This window comes from Bombina bombina, chromosome 4 (genome assembly GCF_027579735.1).
Source record: "Bombina bombina isolate aBomBom1 chromosome 4, aBomBom1.pri, whole genome shotgun sequence".
Lineage (NCBI taxonomy): Eukaryota > Metazoa > Chordata > Amphibia > Anura > Bombinatoridae > Bombina > Bombina bombina.
This window is the reverse complement of record NC_069502.1, coordinates 15,542,494-15,568,887: the sequence shown is the minus strand read 5'-3', so window position 1 is coordinate 15,568,887 and position 26,394 is coordinate 15,542,494.

The following is a 26,394-nucleotide window of genomic DNA, read 5'->3' as shown; positions in this document are numbered from 1 at the left end:
ACTATTCATTAGTGATGTCGCGAACAGTTCACCGGAGAACAGTTCCCAGCGATCTTAGCTTGTTCGCGTTCGCCGCGGCAGGCAAACATATGCGATGTTCGATCCGCCCCCTATTCGTCATCATTGAGGAAACTTTGACCCTGTGAGGCCTAGTTATCAAGGCGTCAACTTTCCTGCCTTCGCCGGCCCAATACGCCCGCCTAAGCTCGCCTACCTTCGCCACCGCGGACCTGAAAAATTTCGCCTAAGTTATCAATAAATCTGTCAAAAAGCCTTGCACCAAGTACGGGGCGATGAGCAGCGGACTGTGAGAGTTATCACTCATCCGATCTCACTGCTCTTCGGCTTTTTTACAGCTTTATTGATACCCCTGTCACTAAGCACCCACACTAACTACACTGTTCTACCCCCTATACTGGCGCCCCCGGAGCCCCCCGCAACTAAATAAATTATTACCCCCTAAACCGCCGCTCCTAGACCCCGCCGCAACTCTTATAAATATATTAACCCCTAAACCGCCGCTCCCGGACACCGCCGCAACCTACATTATACCTAGTAACCCCTATCCTGCCCCCCCTATACCGCCGCCCTCTATAATAAAGTTATTAACCCCTATCCTGCTGATCCCGCACCTCGCCGCAACTAAATAAATAGTTTAACCCCGCCGCAACCTATATTAAATTTATTAACCCCTAATTTGCCCCCCCTACACAGCCGCCACTCTAATAAATTTATCAACCCCTAAACCTAAGTCTAACACTAACCCTAACACCCCCCCTAACTTAAATATTAATTAAATAAATCTAAATAATATTTCTATTATTAACTAAGTTAATCCTATTTAAAACTAAATACTTACCTGTAAAATAAACCCTAATATAGCTACAATATAAATAATAATTATATTGTAGCTATCTTAGGATTTATTTTTGTTTTACAGGTAACTTTCAATTTATTTTAACTAGGTACAATAGCTATTAAATAGTTATTAATTCTATTGGCTGTTCCGATCAGCCAATAGAATGAGAGCTCAATCTGATTGGCTGATTGGATCAGCCAATCGGATTGAACTTCAATCTGATTGGCTGATTCAATCAGCCAATCAGATTTTTCCTACCTTAATTCCGATTGGCTGATAGAATCCTATCAGCCAATCGGAATTGAAGGGACGCCATCTTGGATGACGTCCCTTAAAGGAGCCTTCATTCATCGGTAGTCCGTCGGGAAAGAAGGATGTTCCGGGTTGGCGGGATGAAGATGGATCCTGAAGAAAGAAGATTGAAGACCCCGCTTGGAAGATGACATCGCCCGGATGAAAGACTTCTTCAGCGCTGCTTGGAAGATGACATTGCCCGGATGGAAGACTTCTTCAGCGCCGCCTGGAGGATCTCTTCATCGGATGGAAGACTTCTTCAGCGCCCCTTGGAGGATCACTTCTGCCGCTCCGGATCTCCTCTTCGGTTCCATCGGTGGCTCGGCTGAGTGAAGACGACTCAAGGTAGGATGATCTTCAGGGTGGTAGTGTTAGTTTTTTTTAAGGGGGGTTTGGGTTAGATTAGGGGTATGTGGGTGGTGGGTTTTAATGTTGGGGGGGTTGTATTTTTCTTTTACAGGCAAAAGAGCAGTTTTCTTTGGGGCATGCCCCACAAAAGGCCCTTTTGAACTTTTTTAATGTAGAATAGGGTAGGGAATTTTTTTATTTTGGGGGGCTTTGTTATTTTATTAGGGGGGTTAGATTAGGTGTAATTAGCTTAAAATTGTTGTAATATTTTTTAAATGTTTGTAACTTATTTTTTTTATTTTTTGCAACTTAGCTTTTTTTATTTTTTGTACTTTAGTTAGTTTATGTAATTGTATTTAATTGTAGTTATTTGTTGTTAATTTATTTAATTAATGTAATGATAGTGTAGTGTTAGGTTTAATTGTAACTTAGGTTAGGATTTATTTTACAGGTAATTTTGTATTTCTTTTAGCTAGGTCGTTATTAAATAGTTAATAACTATTTAATAACTATTCTAACTAGCTAAAATAAATACAAAGTTACCTGTAAAATAAATATAAATCCTAAAATAGCTACATTGTAATTATTATTTACTTTGTAGCTATCTTAGGGTTTATTTTACAGGTAAGTATTTAGTTTTAAATAGGAATAATTTATTTAAGTATAGTGTAGTGTTAGGTGTAATTGTAACAAGTTAGTTTTTATTTTACAGGTAAATTTCTCTTTATTTTAGCTAGGTAAGCTATTAAATAGTTAATAACTATTTAATAGCTATTGTACCTAGTTAAAATAAATTGAAATTTGCCTGTAAAATAAAAATAGATCCTAAGATAGCTACAATATAATTATTATTTATATTGTAGCTATATTAGGGTTTATTTTAAAGGTAAGTATTTAGTTTTAAATAGGATTAATTTAGTTAATAATAGAAATATTATTTAGATTTATTTAATTAATATTTAAGTTAGGGGGGTGTTAGGGTTAGGGTTAGACTTAGGTTTAGGGGTTAATAATTTTATTACAGTGGTGGCGGTGTAGTGGGGGCAGGATAGGGGTTAATAAATGTATTATAGGTGTAGGGGGGGCGGGGTCCGGGAGCGGCGGTTTAGGGGTTAAACTATTTATTTAGTTGCGGCGAGGTCCGGGATCGGCAGGATAGGGGTTAATAACTTTATTATAGAGGGTGGCGGTATAGGGGGGGCAGGATAGGGGTTACTAGGTATAATGTAGGTTGCGGCGGTGTCCGGGAGCGGCGTTTAGGGGTTAATACATTTATTATAGTTGCGGCGGGGTCAGGGAGCGGCGGTTTAGGGGTTAATATGTATAGAGTAGCTTGCGGTGGGCTCCGGGAGCGGCGGTTTAGGGGGTAATAACTTTATTTAGTTGCGGCGGTGTAGGGGGGGCAGATTAGGGGTGTTTAGACTTGGGGTACATGTTAGGATGTTAGGTGCAGACATCTCCCATAGGAATCAATGGGACGTCTGGTAGCAGCGAACTTGTACTTTCGCTATGGTCAGACTCCCATTGATTCCTATGGGATCCGCCGCCTCCAGGGCGGCGGATTGAAAACCAGGTACGCTGGGCCGGAAAAGTGACGAGCGTACCTGCTAGTTTTTTGATAACTAGCAAAAGTAGTCAGATTGTGCCGAACTTGTGTGCGGAACATCTGGAGTGACGTAAGCATCGATCTGTGTCAGACTGAGTCCGGCGGATCGAAGCTTACGTCACAAAATTCTACTTTTGCCGGTCTCTAGCCTTTGATAACTAAGGCGAATCAGCCTCGCCACAAATACGCTGCGGAATTTGAGGTTGACGGCTTGATAACTACCCCCCTGTATCTCACAGTCTGCAGACACATTTGAGCCAATCAGCAGCAGACACTGTCTCAGACCCTCCCTGCTCCTGGGCAGCAGCCATTTTAGATTCATTACGATCCTGCATTCTTAGTGAGAGGAGGGTTAGTGCTGCTGCTGGTGATTTTATAGGGAAATTGATAGCTAGGCTAGTGTATTCATTAGTGTCCACTACAGTCCTGAAGGACTCATCTGACCTCTGCTGTAAGGACAGAACCCCAAAAAGCCCTTTTTAGGGCTAGAACTTCAGTCTTTTTTTTTTTTTTTTTAATCTAATTGCATTTGCCTGCCTGTCAGCCTGTGTGTCAGGCTCACAGCATATACTGTGCCTACTTGCTCACTGCCACCACTCATATCTGGTGTAACATTAGTGTAAATTTAAAAAAAAAACTTTTACATCAGTTTGCTACTGTAATCTAATTTCATTTTCCATCAGGCCTGTGTGTCAGGCCCACAGCATATACTGTGATTAATTGCTCTGTGCCACCACTCCTATCTGGTGTAACATTAGTGTAAATTTAAAAAAAAAAAAACTTTTACATCAGTTTGCTATTGTAATCTAATTTCATTTTCCATTAGGCCTTTGTGTGAGGCTCCCAGCATATACTGTGATTAATTGCTCTGTGCCACCACTGATATCTGGTGTAACATTAGTGTAAATTTAAAAAAAAAAAACTTTTACATCAGTCTGCTAGTGTAATCTAATTGCAGTTACCAGGCCAGCCTGCCACTGCCAGCCTCAGTGCCACTCCTATCTGGTGTACTATTAGTGTAAATTTGTAAAATTTGTAAAAAAAAATTTTTTACAGACTGCTAGTGTTTTTTAATTTTAGTTGCCAGGCCAGCCTGCCACTAGTGCCAGCCTGTGTGTCAGGCTCCCAGCATATACTGTGCCTACTTTCATCCTCAGTGCCACCACTCATATCTGTTGTAACATTAGTGTAACTTTTTTAAAAAAACTTTTACATCAGTCGGCTAGTGTTATTTAATTTTAGTTGCCAGGCCAGCCTGCCACTAGTGCCAGCCTGTGTGTCAGGCTCCCAGCATATACTGTGCCTACTTCCATCCTCAGTGCCACCACTCATATCTGTTGTAACATTAGTGTAAATTTTTTTAAAAAAACTTTTACATCAGTCTGCTAGTGTTATTTAATTTTAGTTGCCAGGCCAGCCTGCCTGCCACTAGTGCCAGTCTGTGTGTCAGGCTCACAGCATATACTGTGCCTACTTTCATCCTCAGTGCCACCACTCATATCTGTTGTAACATTAGTGTAACTTTTTAAAAAAAAACTTTTACATCAGTCGGCTAGTGTTATTTAATTTTAGTTGCCAGGCCAGCCTGCCACTAGTGCCAGCCTGTGTGTCAGGCTCCCAGCATATACTGTGCCAACTTCCATCCTCAGTGCCACCACTCCTATCTGTTGTAACATTAGTGTAAATTTTTTAAAAAAAACTTTTACATCAGTCTGCTAGTCTTATTTAATTTTAGTTGCCAGGCCAGCATGCCACTAGTGCCAGCCTGTGTGTCAGGCTCCCAGCACTGTGCCTACTTCCATCCTCAGTGCCACCACTCCTATCTGTTGTAACATTAGTGTAAATATTTTTTTAAAAAAACTTTTTAGTTCAGTCTGCTAGTGTTATTTAATTGCAGTTGCCTGCCTGCCAGCGTGTGTGCCAGGCCCACTTTCCAACTAGTGCCACCAATCATATTTGTTATAACAGTAGTGTAAATATTTTTAAAAAAAACTTTTTTGACTGTGAAACATCAGTCTGTTAGTGTAATGTAATTGAAGTTGCCTGCCTGCCAGCGTGTGTGCCAGGCCCACTTGCCAAGTTAGTGGCACCACTCATATTTGTTGTAACAGTAGTGTAAATATTTAAAATAAAAACTTTTTTGACTGTGAAACATCAGTCTGCTAGTGCAATCGAATTGCAGTTGCCTGCCTGCCTGCCTGCCAGCCAGCGTGTGTGCCAGGCCCACTTGCCAACTAGTGCCACCAATCATATTTGTTATAACAGTATTGTAAATATTTTAAAAAAAAACTTTTTTGACTGTGAAACATCATTCAGCTAGTGTAATCTAATTGCAGTTGCCTGCCTTCCAGCATGTGTGCCAAGCCCACTTGCCAACTAGTGCCACCAATCATATTTGTTATAACAGTAGTGTAAATATTTTTAAAAAAATATTTTTGGACTGTGAAACATCAGTCTGCTAGCGTAATCTAATTGAAGTTGCCTGCCTGCCAGCGTGTGTGCCAGGCCCACTTGCCAACTACTGCCACCAATCATATTTGTTTTAACAGTAGTGTAAATATTAAAAAAACATTTTTTGGACTGTGAAACATCAGTCTGCTATTGTAATCTTATTGCATTTGCCTGCCTGCCAGCGTGTGTGCCAGGCTCACTTGCCAAGATAGTGGCACCACTCATATTTGTTGTAACAGTAGTATAAATATTTAAAAAATAAACATTTTTGACTGTGAAACATCAGTCTGCTTTTTTGTGTCAGGCTCACAGCGTATACTGTGCCCACTTGCCCAGTGCCACCACTCATATCTTGTTTAATAATAGTGTAAGTGTACATTTAAAAAAATTAAACTTTTTGGATTGTGAAACATCAGTCTGCTTTTTTGTGTCAGGCTCACAGCGTATACTGTGCCCACTTGACCAGTGCCACCACTCATATGTTGTTTAATAGTAGTGTAAGTGTACATTTAAAAAAAATAAACTTTTTGGATTGTGAAACATCAGTCTACTTTTTTTGTGTCAGGCTCACAGCATATACTGTGCCCACTTGCCCAGTGGCACCACTCATATTTTGTTTAATAGTAGTGTAAGTCTACATTTTAAAAAAAAAAATGACAGGCAGAGGCAGGCCACCCCGCAGGTGCCGTTGTGGTCGTGGTGCTGTGATTCCCTTTGACCCTACAATAATGTACAGTGTTCAGAGGTCACGTGCCATGAACGCAAAAAGTTCTGAGGAGGACCTAGTTGAATGGCTAACACAGGACACCCAATCTTCTACAGCTTCCGCTCCTAACCTTGACGCACCATCCACCTCCAGCTTAGCTGCAGGCACCTCTCAAGTGACCAGTGCCACTCACCCGCCTGCCGCCACCACCAACACTAGCACCACAGCCACTTCACTTGATCTGTCAGAGGAGTTATTGACACATCAGTTGGAAGAAATGAGTGATGCGCAACCATCATTGACAGAGGATGTAGATAACAGTGATATGTCTCAGTCAGGCAGCATTACAGACATGGACGTACGGTGTGATGATGATGGTGATGTTGTACCCACTGCTGCTTCCTTTGTTGATTTGTCAGATACAAGTGAAGCGGTTGATGATGATGCGTCCGTGGATGTCACGTGGGTGCCCGCTAGAAGAGAAGAAGAAGAGGGGGAAAGTTCAGATGGGGAGACAGAGAGGAGGAGACAAGTTGGAAGCAGGGGGAGGTCATCGCAAGGAGATAGTGGCACAGTCAGACAGCATGCATCGGCACCCGGGGTTAGCCAGACAGCACGCCAATTAACGCATGCTGTTGCCACCACCAGAATGCCTTCATCGCAGAGCTCAGCAGTGTGGCATTTTTTGTGTGTGTCTGCCTCTGACAACAGCGATGACATTTGCAACCTGTGCCAAAAGAAACTGAGTCTTGGGAAGTCCAACACCCACCTAGGTACAACTGCTTTGCGAAGGCACATGGTCTCACATCACAAACGCCGATGGGATGAACACATGAGTAGAAGCAGCACACAAACTCAAAGTCGCCATCCTCCTCCTGGTCCAGCATCTTCAGCCACGTCAACCACTGCTGTCCTCCTTGCCCCCTCTCAACCATCCGCCACTCAGTCTCTCTTACGTAGCAGTTCCTGGTCATCTGCCCTCAGTCAGGTGTCTGTCAAGGACATGTTTGATTGTAAGAAGCCAATTTCCCAAAGTCACCCCCTTGCCCGGCATCTGACAGCTGGCTTGTCTGAACTCTTAGCCCACCAGCTTTAACCATACAAGCTGGTGGAATCTGAGGCGTTCAAAAAATTTGTATCTATTGGGACACCGCAGTGGAAGGTACCTGGCCGAAATTTCTTTTCACAAAAGGCAATCCCCAACCTGTACTCTATTGTGCGAAAGGAAGTAATGGCATGTCTGGCACACAGCTTTGGGGCAAGGGTCCATCTGACCACTGATAGCTGGTCTGCAAAGCATGGTCAGGGCAGGTATATCACCTACACTGCGCATTGGGTAAACCTGCTGACGGCTGACAAGCATGGAATGTGTGGCTCTGCAGAGGAGTTGGTGACACCGCCACGACTTGCAGGCAGGCCTGCTGCTACCTCCTCTACTCCTCCTACTCCATCCTCTTCCATAACCTCTTCCAATGCTGAGTCCTCTTCTGCTGCTGCATCTTGCTCCACATCAACGGCACCCCCCCAGCTCCCCAGGTACTATTCAACATCCCGGATACGGCAGTGTCACGCCATCTTGGGGTTGACTTGCCTGAAAGCCGAGAGTCACACCGCACCAGCACTCCTGTCCGCCCTGAATGCACAGGTGGATCAGTGGCTGACTCAGTACCAACTGGAGATTGGCAAAGTTGTTTCTGACAATGGAAGTAATTTGGTGGCGGCATTGAAATTGGGCAAGTTGACACATGTGCCGTGCATGGCACATGTGTGTAATCTGATTGTACAACGCTTTGTGCATAAGTACCAAGGCTTACAGGAAGTCCTGAAGCAGGCCAGGAAGGTGTGTGGCCATTTCAGGCGTTCCTACACGGCCATGGCGCACTTGTCCGATATCCAGCGGAGAAACAACATGCCAGTGAGGCTCTTGATTTGCGACAGCCCGACACGGTGGAATTCAACACTCCTAATGTTCGACCGCCTGCTACAACAAGAAAAAGCTGTTAACGAGTATTTGTATGACTGGGGTGCTAGGACAGCCTCTGGGGAGCTGGGGATTTTTTTGCCACATTACTGGGCGCTCATGCGCAATGCCTGTAGGCTTATGCGTCCTTTTGAGGAGGTGACAAACCTAGTCAGTCGCACCGAAGGCACCATCAGCGACATCATACCATTTGTTTTCTTCCTGGAGCGTGCCCTGCGAAGAGTGCTGGATCAGGCCGTAGATGAGCGTGAAGAGGAAGAGTTGTGGTCTCCATCACCACCAGAAACAGCCTTATCAGCATCGCTTGCTGGACCAGCGGCAATGCAGGAAGAGGATTGTGAGGAAGAGGAGTCAGAGGAGGAATGTGGCTTTGAGGAGGAGGAGGAAGACCAAGCACAACAGGCATCCCAGGGTGCTCGTTGTTGTCACCTATCTGGTACCCGTGGTGTTGTACGTGGCTGGGGGGAAGAAGATACCTTCAGTGAGATCAGTGAGGACAAGGAATGGGACATGATTAGCTCGGCATCCAACCTTGTGCAAATGGGGTCTTTCATGCTGTCGTGCCTGTTGAGGGACCCTCGTATAAAAAAGCTGAAGGAGAACGACCTGTACTGGGTGTACACGCTACTAGACCCCCGGTATAAGCATAAAGTTACTGAAATGTTACTGAATTCCCACAAGTCGGAAAGGATGAAGCAGTTGAAAAATAAATAAAAAGTATGCTTTACACAGCTTATATGGGTGATGTCACAGCACAACGGGAATCTAACAGGGGAAGAGATGAAAGTAATCCTCCTCCTCCTCCCATGACCACGCCGGCAAGGACAGGACGCTTTCCAGACGTGTTGTTGATGGAGGACATGCGTACCTTTTTAACTCCTATGCATTGTCACAGCCCTTCGGGATCCAGCCTCAGAGAAAGACTCAACCAACAGGTAGCAGACTACCTAGCATTAACTGCGGATCTCGACACTCTGAGGAGTGATGGACCCCTTGACTACTGGGTGTGCAGGCTTGACCTGTGGCCTGAGCTATCCCAATTTGCAATCAAACTTCTGGCCTGCCCCGCTTCAAGTGTCCTGTCAGAGAAGACCTTCAGTGCAGCAGGAGGTATTGTCACTGAGAAGAGAAGTTGCCTAGGTCAAAAAAGTCTTGATTATCTCACCTTTATTAAAATGAATGAGGGATGGATCCCGAAGGGACTGACATTGTGCGATACATGAGAGTAAAAAAGGCCTGATGAGATGAGCTGCCTTGGGCTACAAATGGTACACACGCTGCTGTATTTTATCTTCGAATGGCGGATGACTTGCATGACTTACCCGCCAACAACTAGGGTTCAAGCCGCAATGTTTTAGGGCACTTTCTAACTGTCAAACAAACATCAATTTTTCTGGCTGCTGCTACAGCAGCGGCTGCAACAATACCTAATTTTTCAGGCATTTGTACATGCCTAATTTTTCTGGCCTCTGGTGCTGCACTGTGGCTACAAAACCCAAACCAAAAAAAAGGCACATAACAGTGATTAAACTGTTAAGAATAGTACTACTTAACACACCACTCATATCTGGTGGCACAGTAGATTGCATGCGCAGTGCCCCAAATTTGAAGTAGGAGGACCGACCAAGCATCTTTTTCCATCTCCCGGTTCCTAAAAATTAACTCCGGGGTTCCTAAAATCGATGCCATACCTGTACTCTATTGTGCAAAAGGATGGCATATGTGGTATTTCATGCTGTTGTGCCTGTTGAGGGTCGGGGACCCTCGTATAAAAAGGCTGAAGGAGAACGACCTGTACTGGGTGTCCAAGCATCTTTTTCCATCTCCCGGTTCCCAAAAATTATCTCCAGGTTCCTAAAATCGATACCTGTACTCTATTGTGCAAAAGGATGGCATATGTGGTATTTCATGCTGTTGTGCCTGTTGAGGGTCGGGGACCCTCGTATAAAAAGGCTGAAGGAGAACGACCTGTACTGGGTGTCCAAGCATCTTTTTCCATCTCCCGGTTCCCAAAAATTATCTCCAGGTTCCTAAAATCGATGCCATACCTGTACTCTATTGTGCAAAAGGATGGCATATGTGGTATTTCATGCTGTTGTGCCTGTTGAGGGTCGGGGACCCAAGTATAAAAAGGCTGAAGGAGAACGATGTGTACTGGGTGTCCAAGCATCTTTTTCCATCTCCCAGTTCCCAAAAATTATCTCTGGGTTCCTAAAATCGATGCCATACCTGTACTCTATTGTGCAAAAGGATGGCATATGTGGTATTTCATGCTGTTGTGCCTGTTGAGGGTCGGGGACCCAAGTATAAAAAGGCTGAAGGAGAACGACCTGTAATGGGTGTCCAAGCATCTTTTTCCATCTCCCGGTTCCTAAAAATTATCTCTGGGTTCCTAAAATCGATGCCATACCTGTACTCTATTGTGCAAAAGGATGGCATATATGGTATTTCATGCTGTTGTGCCTTTTGAGGGTTGGGACGGGGACCCTAGTATAAAAAGGCTGAAGGAGAACGACCTGTACTGGGTGTCCAAGCATATTTTTCCATCTCCCGGTTCCTAAAAATTATCTCCGGGTTCCTAAAATCGATGCCATACCTTTACTCTATTGTGCAAAAGGATGGCATATGTGGTGTTTCATGCTGTTGTGCCTGTTGAGGGTCGGGGACCCTCGTATAAAAAGGCTGAAGGAGAATGACCTGTACTGGGTGTCCAAACATCTTTTTCCATCTCCCGGTTCCCAAAAATTATCTCTGGGTTCCTAAAATCGATGCCATACCTGTACTCTAATGTGCAAAAGGATGGCATATGTGGTATTTCATGCTGTTGTGCTTGTTGAGGGTCGGGGACCCTCGTATAAAAAGGCTGAAAGAGAACGACCTGTAATGGGTGTCCAAGCATCTTTTTCCATCTCCCGGATGTAGCGGTACTCCACTAGGGGGTCTCCCTTCCTCTGTCCAAACCCAGGGGTGGCCACCGTATAGTGGGGCCAGAGATATAGTTGCTGAGACCGGGGCCAAGCCAGCGGGTGTATCTCCCCCAGCTGGGCTGGTCTCAGTGGACTCCCAGTCAGGTAGGGTCCTCTCTGCCCTGCAGCTCTTTCTTGGCAGGTATCGTCCCCTCTGCCTGTCTGTTTCTAGGCAGGAATAAATCCCCCTGCCAGGCTGCTTCTTGGCAGGAATAAATCCCTATGCCTCAAAATAGTGGGACCAGGGCTATCGTGGCTGAGACCAGGGTCAAGCCAGCGGCTGTATCTCCACCAGCTGGGCTGGTCTCAGAGGGCTCCCAGGCAGGTAGCGTCCCCTCTGCCTGTCTGCTTCTAGGCAGGAATAGATCCCTCTGCCTCACTGCACACTTCCAGCAGGTAGCGTACCCTCTGGTTTCTTATAGGCAGGAATCGATCCCTCTGCCTTGCTGCTCCTTTCAGGCAGGCCAGCTCTTTGCATACAGGCCCACAGACTCTGTAACAGAATGCAGGGTCAGAACCTGTGCAACTGGTATACCTGAAAGAATCAGACAGCACAAAAAGGCAATCCCGGACCCCAACCTGTACTCGATTGTGAAAAAGGAAGTAACCTTACCATGGGTCTCAGACCGCATGTTTTATTGTTATACTCTGTCAGGGAAATGATATAACTATCAATCGTATCAATAAAATATATATTGCATCTATTGATCTCTGTAATTATTATCGATCAAATGTATATTGCATCTTTTGATCTATGTAATTCGTACCTATCAAATGTATATTGCATCTTTTGATCCATGTAATTCGTATCTATCAAATGTATATTGCATCTTTTGATTTATGTAATTTGTATCTATCAAATGTATATTGCATCTTTTGATCTATGTTATTCGTACCTATCAAATGTATATTGCATCTTTTGATCTATGTTATTCGTACCTATCAAATGTATATTGCATCTATTGATCTATGTAATCTATGGATCTATCTATCAAATCTATAGATCTCGTGGCCAGACTGTTTTGTGACAGCAACTTGTGTTTCGGCCAAATTTGAAGTAGGAGGACAGACCAAGCATCTTCTTCCATCTCCCTGTTCCGAAAATCAAGGCCATATAGACCTCCCCCGATAGGGGGAGTAACAGGTATTAAACTGCTAAGAATAGTACTACTTAGTACTTAACACACCACGGGTCCCAGACCCCATGTTTTATTGTTATACTCTGTCAGGGAAATTATAGAACTATCAATCGTATCAATCAAATATATATTGCATCTATTGATCTCTGTAATTCGTATTGATCAAATGTATATTGCATCTTTTGATCTATGTAATTCGTACCTATCAAATGTATATTGCATCTTTTGATCCATGTAATTCGTACCTATCAAATGTATATTGCATCTACTGACCTATGTAATTCATATCTATCAAATGTATATTGCATCTTTTGATCTATGTAATTCGTATCTATCAAATGTATATTGCATCTATTGATGTAATTCGTATCTATCAATTGTATATTCAGTGGAGGCTCCTCCATATGTGCACTGTCGTACGTGAACCCCCAGGGGGCAGAGGAGGGGAAAAAATGAGCAGAAGAAAAAATAAATGAGAAAAAAAACATTATGAAAAATTTTATTTTTATTTTTTATTTATATTATTTTATATTATATTTATTAATAAATGTATTATTTTCCTGTGTGCTGTCTGTGTCTGTGAGAATGTGCAGTGTAACTATCATCATGCATATTAGGCTGAAACCTGTAAGTGGAAAGGGCTGTTTTGCCTATACTTCTATGTATCGCACATGCTGTGCAGTGCGATACATAGAAGTATAGGCAAAAGCACTTTCCACTTTAAAACTGCATTGACTGCAGCGCCACCTACATGCCAGCCCATAGCCTTCCTGTTCGCACAGCTCTTAGTGTGCGGGAGCCAGCTGTCACGAGACACTTGCACACTAAGAGCTGTCAGCTTAGCAAAAGTTTACCGGTCTAAGTTATTCCAGCAACCCCTCACCATCCACTACCCCCACCATCTTTATTTTTACTACAACAGCCAGAGACAAAGGGATGGCATGGCACTCTGGTAGCTGAGCGCTGCCATTTGTTGCTTCAAGGCTTGTTAGCCCAACTCCCTCATAGCATGCAGTTAGTGGAATGGTCCGGAGAAGGTAGGGGCCCTCCAGCAACGTTTACTCTGCACTCACTGTGACTCACTTGAATTAGTTAATTCTATCACACAAAGAATTAACCACTTCTAGTGAATCACGTGTATGTTTAAAACTATTCATCTGAGTGCTAAACTTACTAAAAAATAATGTTCTGCATTCAATAAATATATATTTATTATGCAACCCGTATGTTAAGCACACATGATAGTTTATCATATAAAATGAATCCAAACAAAATGTGCTGTATAAATATATATTTCTTTTATGTAATTAGCAAGAGTCCATGAGCTAGTGACGTATGGGATATACATTCCTACCAGGAGGGGCAAAGTTTCCCAAACCTCAAAATGCCTACAAATACACCCCTCACCACACCCACAAATCAGTTTTACAAACTTTGCCTCCTATGGAGGTGGTGAAGTAAGTTTGTGCTAGATTCTACGTTGATATGCGCTCCGCAGCAGGTTGGAGCCCGGTTTTCCTCTCAGCGTGCAGTGAATGTCAGAGGGATGTGAGGAGAGTATTGCCTATTTGAATTCAATGATCTCCTTCTACGGGGTCTATTTCATAGGTTCTCTGTTATCGGTCGTAGAGATTCATCTCTTACCTCCCTTTTCCGATCGACGATATACTCTTATATATACCATTACCTCTACTGATTCTCGTTTCAGTACTGGTTTGGCTTTCTACTACATGTAGATGAGTAAGTCTTATTTTCTGTGACACTCTAAGCTATGGTTGGGCACTTTTTTATAAAGTTCTAAATATATGTGTTCAAACATTTATTTGCCTTGACTCAGGATGTTCAACGTTCCTTATTTCAGACAGTCAGTTTCATATTTGGGATAATGCATATGAATAAATCAATTTTTTTCTTACCTTAAAATTTTACTTTTTTCCCTGTGGGCTGTTAGGCTCACGGGGGCTGAAAATGCTTCATTTTATTGCGTCATTCTTGGCGCGGACTTTTTTGGCGCAAATTTTTTTTTTCTGTTTCCGGCGTCATATGTGTGGCCGGAAGTTGCGTCATTTTTGACGTTTTTTTGCGACAAAGGTGTTGGCGTTCCGGATGTGGCGTCATTTTTGTCGCCAAAAGCATTTAGGCGCCAAATAATGTGGGCGTCTTTTTTGGCGCTAAAAAATATGGGCGTCACTATTGTCTCCACATTATTTAAGTCTCATTATTTATTGCTTCTGGTTGCTAGAAGCTTGTTCACTGGCATTTTTTCCCATTCCTGAAACTGTCATTTAAGGAATTTGATCAATTTTGCTTTATATGTTGTTTTTTCTATTACATATTGCAAGATGTCCCAGATTGACTCTGAGTCAGAAGATACTACTGGAAAATCGCTGCCTGGTGCTGGATCTACCAAAGTTAAGTGTATCTGCTGTAAACTTGTGGTATCTGTTCCTCCAGCTGTTGTTTGTAGTGAATGTCATGACAAATTTGTTAATGCAGATAATATTTCCTTTAGTAATGTTACATTACCTGTTGCTGTTCCATCAACATCTAATACTAGTGTTCCTGTTAACATAAGAGATTTTGTGTCTAAATCCATTAAGAAGGCTATGTCTGTTATTCCTTCTAGTAAACGTAAAAGGTCTTTTAAAACTTCTCATTTTTCAGATGAATTTTTAAATGAACATCATCATTCTGATTCTGATAATGATTCCTCTGGTTCAGAGGATTCTGTTTCAGAGGTTGATGCTGATAAATCTTCATATTTTTTCAAAATGGAATTTATTCGTTCTTTACTTAAAGAAGTCTTAATTGCATTAGAAATAGAGGATTCTGGTCCTCTTGATACTAAATCTAAATGTTTAAATACGGTTTTTAATTCTCCTGTAGTTATTCCAGAAGTTTTTCCTGTCCCTGATGCTATTTCTGAAGTAATCTCCAGGGAATGGAATAATTTGGGTAATTCATTTACTCCTTCTAAATGTTTTAAGCAATTATATCCTGTGCCATCTGACAGATTAGAGTTTTGGGACAAAATTCCTAAGGTTGATGGGGCTGTCTCTACTCTTGCTAAACGTACTACTATTCCTACGGCAGATAGTACTTCCTTTAAGGATCCTTTAGATAGGAAGATTGAATCCTTTCTAAGAAAAGCTTAATTATGTTCAGGTAATCTTCTTAGACCTGCTATATCTTTAGCGGATGTTGCTGCAGCTTCAACTTTTTGGTTAGAAGCTTTAGCGCAACAAGTAACAGATCATAATTCTCATAGCATTGTTAATCTTCTTCAACATGCTAATAACTTTATTTGTGATGCCATCTTTGATATCATTAGAGTTGATGTCAGGTATATGTCTCTAGCTATTTTAGCTAGAAGAGCTTTATGGCTTAAAACTTGGAATGCTGATATGTCTTCTAAGTCAACTTTGCTTTCCCTTTCTTTCCAGGGTTATAAATTATTTGGTTCTCAGTTGGATTCTATTATCTCAACTGTTAGTGGAGGGAAAGGAACTTTTTTACCACAGGATAAAAAATCTAAAGGTAAATTTAGGTCTAATAATCGTTTTCGTTCCTTTCGTCACAATAAGGAACAAAAGCCTGATCCTTCACCCACAGGAGCGGTATCAGTTTGGAAACCATCTCCAGTCTGGAATAAATCCAAGCCTTTTAGAAAACCAAAGCCAGCTCCCAAGTCCACATGAAGGTGCGGCCCTCATTCCAGCCCAGCTGGTAGGGGGCAGATTACGATTTTTCAAAGAAATTTGGATCAATTCAATTCACAATCTTTGGATTCAGAACATTGTTTCAGAAGGGCACAGAATTGGCTTCAAGATAAGGCCCCCTGCAAAGAGATTTTTTCTTTCCCGTGTCCCAGTAAATCCAGCGAAGGCTCAAGCATTTCTGAAATGTGTTTCAGATCTAGAGTTGGCTGGAGTAATTATGCCAGTTCCAGTTCTGGAACAGGGGCTGGGGTTTTATTTAAATCTCTTCATTGTACCAAAGAAGGAGAATTCCTTCAGACCAGTTCTGGATCTAAAAATATTGAATCGTTATGTAAGGATACCAACATTCAAAATGGTAACTATAAGGACTATCCTGCCTTTTGTTCAGCAAGGGCATTATATGTCCACAATAGAATTACAGGATGCATATCTGCATATTCCTATTCATCCAGATCACTATCAGTTTCTGAGATTCTCTTTCCTAGACAAGCATTACCAGTTTGTGGCTCTGCCGTTTGGCCTAGCAACAGCTCCAAGAATTTTTACAAAGGTTCTCGGTGCCCTTCTGTCTGTAATCAGAGAACAGGGTATTGTGGTATTTCCTTATTTGTACGATATCTTGGTACTTGCTCAGTCTTCACATTTAGCAGAATCTCATACGAATCGACTTGTGTTGTTTCTTCGAGATCATGGTTGGAGGATCAATTTACCGAAAAGTTCATTGATTCCTCAGACAAGGGTAACCTTTTTAGGTTTCCAGATAGATTCAGTGTCCATGTCTCGGTCTCTGACAGACAAGAGACGTCTAAAATTGATCTCAGCTTGTCGAAACCTTCAGTCTCAATCATTCCCTTCAGTAGCCTTATGCATGGAAATTCTAGGTCTTATGACTGCTGCATCGGACGCGATCCCCTTTGCTCGTTTTCACATGCGACCTCTTCAGCTCTGTATGCTGAATCAGTGGTGCAGGGATTACACAAAGATATCTCAATTAATATCTTTAAAACTGATTGTACGACACTCTCTGACGTGGTGGACAGATCACCATCGTTTAGTTCAGGGGGCTTCTTTTGTTCTTCCGACCTGGACTGTAATTTCAACAGATGCAAGTCTGACAGGTTGGGGAGCTGTTTGGGGGTCTCTGACAGCACAAGGGGTTTGGGAATCTCAGGAGGTGAGATTACCAATAAATATTTTGGAACTCCGTGCAATTTTCAGAGCTCTTCAGTCATGGCCTCTTTTAAAGAGAGAATCGTTCATTTGTTTTCAGACAGACAATGTCACAACTGTGGCATATATCAATCATCAAGGAGGGACTCACAGTCCTCTGGCCATGAAAGAAGTATCTCAAATACTGGTATGGGCGGAATCCAGCTCCTGTCTAATTTCTGCGGTTCATATCCCAGGTATAGACAATTGGGAAGCGGATTATCTCAGTCGCCAAACGTTACATCCGGGCGAATGGTCTCTTCACCCAGAGGTATTTCTTCAGATTGTTCAAATGTGGGGACTTCCAGAAATAGATCTGATGGCTTCTCATCCAAACAAGAAACTTCCCAGGTATCTGTCCAGATCCAGGGATCCTCAGGCGGAAGCAGCGGATGCATTGTCACTTCCTTGGAAGTATCATCCTGCCTATATCTTTCCGCCTCTAGTTCTTCTTCCAAGAGTAATCTCCAAGATTCTGAAGGAAAGCTTGTTTGTTCTGCTGGTGGCTCCAGCATGGCCTCACAGGTTTTGGTATGCGGATCTTGTCCGGATGGCCTCTTGCCAACCGTGGACTATTCCGTTAAGACCGGACCTTCTGTCGCAAGGTCCTTTTTACCATCAGGATCTCAAATCCTTAAATTTAAAGGTATGGAGATTGAACGCTTGATTCTTAGTCAAAGAGGTTTCTCTGACTCTGTGATTAATACTATGTTACAGGCTCGTAAATCTGTATCTAGGAAGACATATTATCGAGTCTGGAAGACTTACATTTCTTGGTGTCTTTCTCATCATTTTTCCTGGCATTCTTTTAGAATTCCGAGAATTTTACAGTTTCTTCAGGATGGTTTGGATAAAGGTTTGTCTGCAAGTTCCTTGAAAGGACAAATCTCTGCTCTTTCTGTTCTTTTTCACAGAAAGATTGCTAATCTTCCTAATATTCATTGTTTTGTACAAGCTTTGGTTCATATAAAACCTGTTATTAAGTCAATTTCTTCCCCTTGGAGTTTGAATTTGGTTCTGGGGGCTCTTCAAGCTCCTCCGTTTGAACCTATGCATTCATTGGACATTAAATTACTTTCTTGGAAAGTTTTGTTTCTTTTGGCCATCTCTTCTGCTAGAAGAGTTTCTGAATTATCTGCTCTTTCTTGTGAGTCTCCTTTTCTGATTTTTCATCAGGATAAGGCGGTGTTGCGAACTTCTTTTAAATTTTTACCTAAGGTTGTGAATTCTAACAACATTAGTAGAGAAATTGTGGTTCCTTCATTGTGTCCTAATCCTAAGAATTCTAAGGAGAGATCATTGCATTCTTTGGATGTAATTAGAGCGTTGAAATATTATGTTGAAGCTACTAAGAATTTCCGAAAGACTTCTAGTCTATTTGTTATCTTTTCCGGTTCTAGGAAAGGTCAGAAGGCCTCTGCCATTTCTTTGGCATCTTGGTTGAAATCTTTAATTCATCATGCTTATGTCGAGTCGGGTAAAACTCCGCCTCAAAGGATTACAGCTCATTCTACTAGGTCAGTTTCTACTTCCTGGGCGTTTAGGAATGAAGCTTCGGTTGATCAGATTTGCAAAGCAGCAACTTGGTCTTCTTTGCATACTTTTACTAAATTCTACCATTTTGATGTGTTTTCTTCTTCTGAAGCAGTTTTTGGTAGAAAAGTACTTCAGGCAGCCGTTTCAGTTTGATTCTTCTGCTTATAATTTCAGTTTTTTTCATTATAAGATTTAAACTTTTTTTTGGGTGTGGATTATTTTCAGCGGAATTGGCTGTCTTTATTTTATCCCTCCCTCTCTAGTGACTCTTGCGTGGAAGATCCACATCTTGGGTAGTCATTATCCCATACGTCACTAGCTCATGGACTCTTGCTAATTACATGAAAGAAAACATAATTTATGTAAGAACTTACCTGATAAATTAATTTCTTTCATATTAGCAAGAGTCCATGAGGCCCACCCTTTTTGTGGTGGTTATGATTTTTTGTATAAAGCACAATTATTCCAATTCCTTATTTTTTATGCTTTCGCACTTTTGTCTTATCACCCCACTTCTTGGCTATGCGTTAAACTGATTTGTGGGTGTGGTGAGGGGTGTATTTATAGGCATTTTGAGGTTTGGAAAACTTTGCCCCTCCTGTTAGGAATGTATATCCCATACGTCACTAGCTCATGGACTCTTGCTAATATGAAAGAAATGAATTTATCAGGTAAGTTCTTACATAAATTATGTTTTACTGAATGCAACAGTTTCATTTAGTGGAGAGAATTGACGGTCTGGCTTCCACAGGATAGGAACTAGTCACTGCCGTCTGGGTCACCTCCCACAAGCACAAATGATTTGCCTTATCACACACACTGCTGTACTACGGTCTCAGGGACTGCAAGGTAAACAGTGGTGAAAGTGATAAATATGAGTTGAAGAGAACAATTTGAGCTAAGGCAGATAGGTAAGATACAAAAGAGAAATATATATAAATAAAGCTCAGAGGAAGATGATTGTTTGTTTTTATCGTGTCCTTTAATTCATGTTGTGTTGGAAAAGTCTGGCTAGGTGTTCACTCACAATACTCAGATCATAAAACAGTTTAATAAAGTATCCTCACTAGTGTTTAGTGTTTATAACTGTGCATTCATGACATTTGTATGTTTACATTCAGGCACCTACTGTAAATATAAAGTAAATTCATTATCTTTTAAGTTATACTGAATTGAGAAAACCCCCCAGTTATTTTTATTATCAGTTATTTATAGACTGCCAATACCTTACTATAACACAGTATAAGCATTTTAGGCAGTTCTACATTCTAACCTGCTGCATCAAAAAATGGATTTTATTATGGAATTTATTATGTGTGTGTATAGATAGATGATAGAAAGTGTGTGTATGTATATATATATATATATATATATATATATATATACCAACTATATGATTCAGAGTAATATATATATATATATATATATACCAACTATATGCTTCAGAGTAATATATATATATATACCAACTATATGCTTCAGAGTAAAATATATATATATATATATATATATATATACCAACTATATGCTTCAGAGTAATATATATATATATACCAACTATATGCTTCAGAGTAATATATATATATATATATACCAACTATAAGCTTCAGAGTAATATATATATATATATATATATATATATATATATATATATACCAACTATATGCTTCAGAGTAATATATATATATATACCAACTATATGCTTCAGAGTAATATATATATACCAACTATATGCTTCAGAGTAATATATATATATATATATATATATATATACCAACTACATGCTTCAGAGTAATATATATATATATATATACCAACTATATGCTTCAGAGTAATATATATATATATACCAACTATATGCTTCAGAGTAATATATATATATATATATATATATATATATACCAACTATATGCTTCAGAGTAATATATATATATATATATATATATATATATATACCAACTATATGCTTCAGACTAATATATATATATATATATATATATATATATATATACCAACTATATGCTTCAGAGTAATATATATATATATATATATATATATATATATATATATATATATATATATACCAACTATATGCTTCAGAGTAATATATATATATACCAACTATATGCTTCAGAGTAAGGGAGGTGATGAGGAGCTTGATGATTGCTCTGCATTAAAGGGCTGTAATATGTTAGAGCAATTTTATATTATATTGCCCTATTGCTTGCATATAACCATGTATTTAACCACTGCAAAGTGATTAAACACATAATTAAAGTGAATTCCAGAGCAACAATGCACTGGGAGCTAGCTGAACACATCTAGTGTTTAATTGGCGCTTTGCTTAGCTTTTACACTGTGAACATGGGGTTTGTAAGGGCTGCTAAATAAATAAACAACTGCAATACTAGAAAGCTTATATAGGATGCACTCAGCCATGAAACAACTTTTCAAAGACACTGATAGGTCTAAAAGAAATTGCAAATTCTGCAGGGACACCCGTGTGCACTGCAACATGCTCAGTCATGGGAAAGTTACATCATAAATGATTAAAAATGTAGTTACTTTCAAACTGTTCACCCCTCAAGCTGGCACTGCAGTTATTTGCAAGAGGTAATGGTTATTGTTTTTTTTTTTCTTATTATATTCTGCCCAGTATTCCTTTAAATAATAAATATCATCATATTCAGGGGCTGCTGCTGCACTTGCTTGCAATACTCCTGGTTTTTATCTTATTATATTCTGCCCAGTATTCCTTTAAATAATAAATATCATCTTATTCAGGGGGTGCTGCACTTGCTTGCAATACTCCTGGTTTTTATCTTATTATATTCTGCCCAGTATTCCTTTAAATAATAAATATCATCATATTCAGGGGCTGCTGCACTTGCTTGCAATACTCCTGTTTTATACTTATTATATTCTGCCCAGTATTCCTTTAAATAATAAATATCATCATATTCAGGGGCTGCTTCTGCACTTGCTTGCAATACTCCTGTTTTTTTCTTATTATATTCTGCCCAGTATTCCTTTAAATAATAAATATCATCATATTCAGGGGCTGCTGCTGCACTTGCTTGCAATACTCCTGGTTTTTACTTATTATATTCTGCCCAGTATTCCTTTAAATAATAAATATCATCATATTCAGGGGCTGCTGCTGCACTTGCTTGCAATACTCCTGGGGTTTTTTACTTATTATATTCTGCCCAGTATTCCTTTAAATAATAAATATCATCATATTCAGGGGCTGCTGCTGCACTTGCTTGCAATACTCCTGTTTTTATCTTATTATATTCTGCCCAGTATTCCTTTAAATAATAAATATCATCATATTCAGGGGCTGCTGCTGCACTTGCTTGCAATACTCCTGTTTTTTACTTATTATATTCTGCCCAGTATTCCTTTAAATAATAAATATCATCATATTCAGGGGCTGCTGCTGCACTTGCTTGCAATACTCCTGGTTTTTTCTTATTATATTCTGCCCAGTATTCCTTTAAATAATAAATATCATCATATTCAGGGGTGCTGCACTTGCTTGCAATACTCCTGGGGTTTTTTACTTATTATATTCTGCCCAGTATTCCTTTAAATAATAAATATCATCATATTCAGGGGCTGCTGCTGCACTTGCTTGCAATACTCCTGGGGTTTTTTACTTATTATATTCTGCCCAGTATTCCTTTAAATAATAAATATCATCATATTCAGGGGGTGCTGCTGCACTTGCTTGCAATACTCCTGGTTTTTTCTTATTATATTCTGCCCAGTATTCCTTTAAATAATAAATATCATCATATTCAGGGGCTGCTGCTGCACTTGCTTGCAATACTCCTGTTTTATACTTATTATATTCTGCCCAGTATTCCTTTAAATAATAAATATCATCATATTCAGGGGCTGCTGCTGCACTTGCTTGCAATACTCCTGTTTTTTTCTTATTATATTCTGCCCAGTATTCCTTTAAATAATAAATATCATCATATTCAGGGGCTGCTGCTGCACTTGCTTGCAATACTCCTGTTTTTATCTTATTATATTCTGCCCAGTATTCCTTTAAATAATAAATATCATCATATTCAGGGGCTGCTGCTGCACTTGCTTGCAATACTCCTGTTTTTTACTTATTATATTCTGCCCAGCATTCCTTTAAATAATAAATATCATCATATTCAGGGGCTGCTGCTGCACTTGCTTGCAATACTCCTGTTTTTTACTTATTATATTCTGCCCAGTATTCCTTTAAATAATAAATATCATCATATTCAGGGGTGCTGCACTTGCTTGCAATACTCCTGGGGTTTTTTACTTATTATATTCTGCCCAGTATTCCTTTAAATAATAAATATCATCATATTCAGGGGCTGCTGCTGCACTTGCTTGCAATACTCCTGTTTTATCTTATTATATTCTGCCCAGTATTCCTTTAAATAATAAATATCATCTTATTCAGGGGCTGCTGCTGCACTTGCTTGCAATACTCCTGTTTTTACTTATTATATTCTGCCCAGTATTCCTTTAAATAATAAATATCATCATATTCAGGGGCTGCTGCACTTGCTTGCAATACTCCTGTTTTTTACTTATTATATTCTGCCCAGTATTCCTTTAAATAATAAATATCATCATATTCAGGGGCTGCTGCTGCACTTGCTTGCAATACTCCTGGTTTTTTCTTATTATATTCTGCCCAGTATTCCTTTAAATAATAAATATCATCATATTCAGGGGCTGCTGCTGCACTTGCTTGCAATACTCCTGTTTTTTACTTATTATATTCTGCCCAGTATTCCTTTAAATAATAAATATCATCATATTCAGGGGCTGCTGCTGCACTTGCTTGCAATACTCCTGGTTTTTTCTTATTATATTCTGCCCAGTATTCCTTTAAATAATAAATATCATCATATTCAGGGGCTGCTGCTGCACTTGCTTGCAATACTCCTGGTTTTATACTTATTATATTCTGCCCAGTATTCCTTTAAATAATAAATATCATCATATTCAGGGGCTGCTGCTGCACTTGCTTGCAATACTCCTGTTTTTTACTTATTATATTCTGCCCAGTATTCCTTTAAATAATAAATATCATCATATTCAGGGGGCTGCTGCTGCACTTGCTTGCAATACTCCTGTTTTATCTTATTATATTCTGCCCAGTATTCCTTTAAATAATAAATATCATCATATTCAGGGGCTGCTGCTGCACTTGCTTGCAATACTCCTGTTTTTTTACTTATTATATTCTGCCCAGTATTCCTTTAAATAATAAATATCATCATATTCAGGGGCTGCTGCTGCACTTGCTTGCAATACTCCTGTTTTTTTACTTATTATATTCTGCCCAGTATTCCTTTAAATAATAAATATCATCATATTCAGGGGCTGCTGCTGCACTTGCTTGCAATACTCCTGTTTTTTACTTATTATATTCTGCCCAGTATTCCTTTAAATAATAAATATCATCATATTCAGGGGGTGCTGCTGCACTTGCCTGCAATACTCCTGTTTTATCTTATTATATTCTGCCCAGTATTCCTTTAAATAATAAATATCATCATATTCAGGGGCTGCTGCACTTGCTTGCAATACTCCTGTTTGTTTCTTATTATATTCTGCCCAGTATTCCTTTAAATAATAAATATCATCATATTCAGGGGCTGCTGCTGCACTTGCTTGCAATACTCCTGTTTTTTACTTATTATATTCTGCCCAGCATTCCTTTAAATAATAAATATCATCATATTCAGGGGCTGCTGCTGCACTTGCTTGCAATACTCCTGTTTTTTTTCTTATTATATTCTGCCCAGTATTCCTTTAAATAATAAATATCATCATATTCAGGGGGTGCTGCACTTGCTTGCAATACTCCTGGTTTTTTTCTTATTATATTCTGCCCAGTATTCCTTTAAATAATAAATATCATCATATTCAGGGCCTGCTGCTGCACTTGCTTGCAATACTCCTGTTTTTTACTTATTATATTCTGCCCAGTATTCCTTTAAATAATAAATATCATCATATTCAGGGGGTGCTGCTGCACTTGCTTGCAATACTCCTGTTTTTACTTATTATATTCTGCCCAGTATTCCTTTAAATAATAAATATCATCATATTCAGGGGCTGCTGCTGCACTTGCTTGCAATACTCCTGTTTTTTACTTATTATATTCTGCCCAGTATTCCTTTAAATAATAAATATCATCATATTCAGGGGGTGCTGCTGCACTTGCTTGCAATACTCCTGTTTTTTACTTATTATATTCTGCCCAGTATTCCTTTAAATAATAAATATCATCATATTCAGGGGCTGCTGCTGCACTTGCTTGCAATACTCCTGTTTTTATCTTATTATATTCTGCCCAGTATTCCTTTAAATAATAAATATCATCATATTCAGGGGCTGCTGCTGCACTTGCTTGCAATACTCCTGTTTTTTACTTATTATATTCTGCCCAGTATTCCTTTAAATAATAAATATCATCATATTCAGGGGCTGCTGCTGCACTTGCTTGCAATACTCCTGTTTTTTACTTATTATATTCTGCCCAGTATTCCTTTAAATAATAAATATCATCATATTCAGGGGCTGCTGCTGCACTTGCTTGCAATACTCCTGTTTTTTTACTTATTATATTCTGCCCAGTATTCCTTTAAATAATAAATATCATCATATTCAGGGGCTGCTGCTGCACTTGCTTGCAATACTCCTGTTTTTTTACTTATTATATTCTGCCCAGTATTCCTTTAAATAATAAATATCATCATATTCAGGGGCTGCTGCACTTGCTTGCAATACTCCTGGTTTTTTTTACTTATTATATTCTGCCAAGTATTCCTTTAAATAATAAATATCATCATATTCAGGGGTTGCTGCTGCACTTGCTTGCAATACTCCTGTTTTTTACTTATTATATTCTGCCCAGTATTCCTTTAAATAATAAATATCATCATATTCAGGGGCTGCTGCTGCACTTGCTTGCAATACTCCTGTTTTTTTTTTATTATATTCTGCCCAGTATTCCTTTAAATAATAAATATCATCATATTCAGGTGCTGCTGCACTTGCTTGCAATACTCCTGGTTTTTTTTTCTTATTATATTCTGCCCAGTATTCCTTTAAATAATAAATATCATCATATTCAGGGGCTGCTGCTGCACTTGCTTGCAATACTCCTGTTTTTTACTTATTATATTCTGCCCAGTATTCCTTTAAATAATAAATATCATCATATTCAGGGGGTGCTGCTGCACTTGCTTGCAATACTCCTGTTTTTTACTTATTATATTCTGCCCAGTATTCCTTTAAATAATAAATATCATCATATTCAGGGGCTGCTGCACTTGCTTGCAATACTCCTGTTTTTTTCTTATTATATTCTGCCCAGTATTCCTTTAAATAATAAATATCATCATATTCAGGGGCTGCTGCTGCACTTGCTTGCAATACTCCTGTTTTATCTTATTATATTCTGCCCAGTATTCCTTTAAATAATAAATATCATCATATTCAGGGGCTGCTGCTGCACTTGCTTGCAATACTCCTGTTTTTTTTCTTATTATATTCTGCCCAGTATT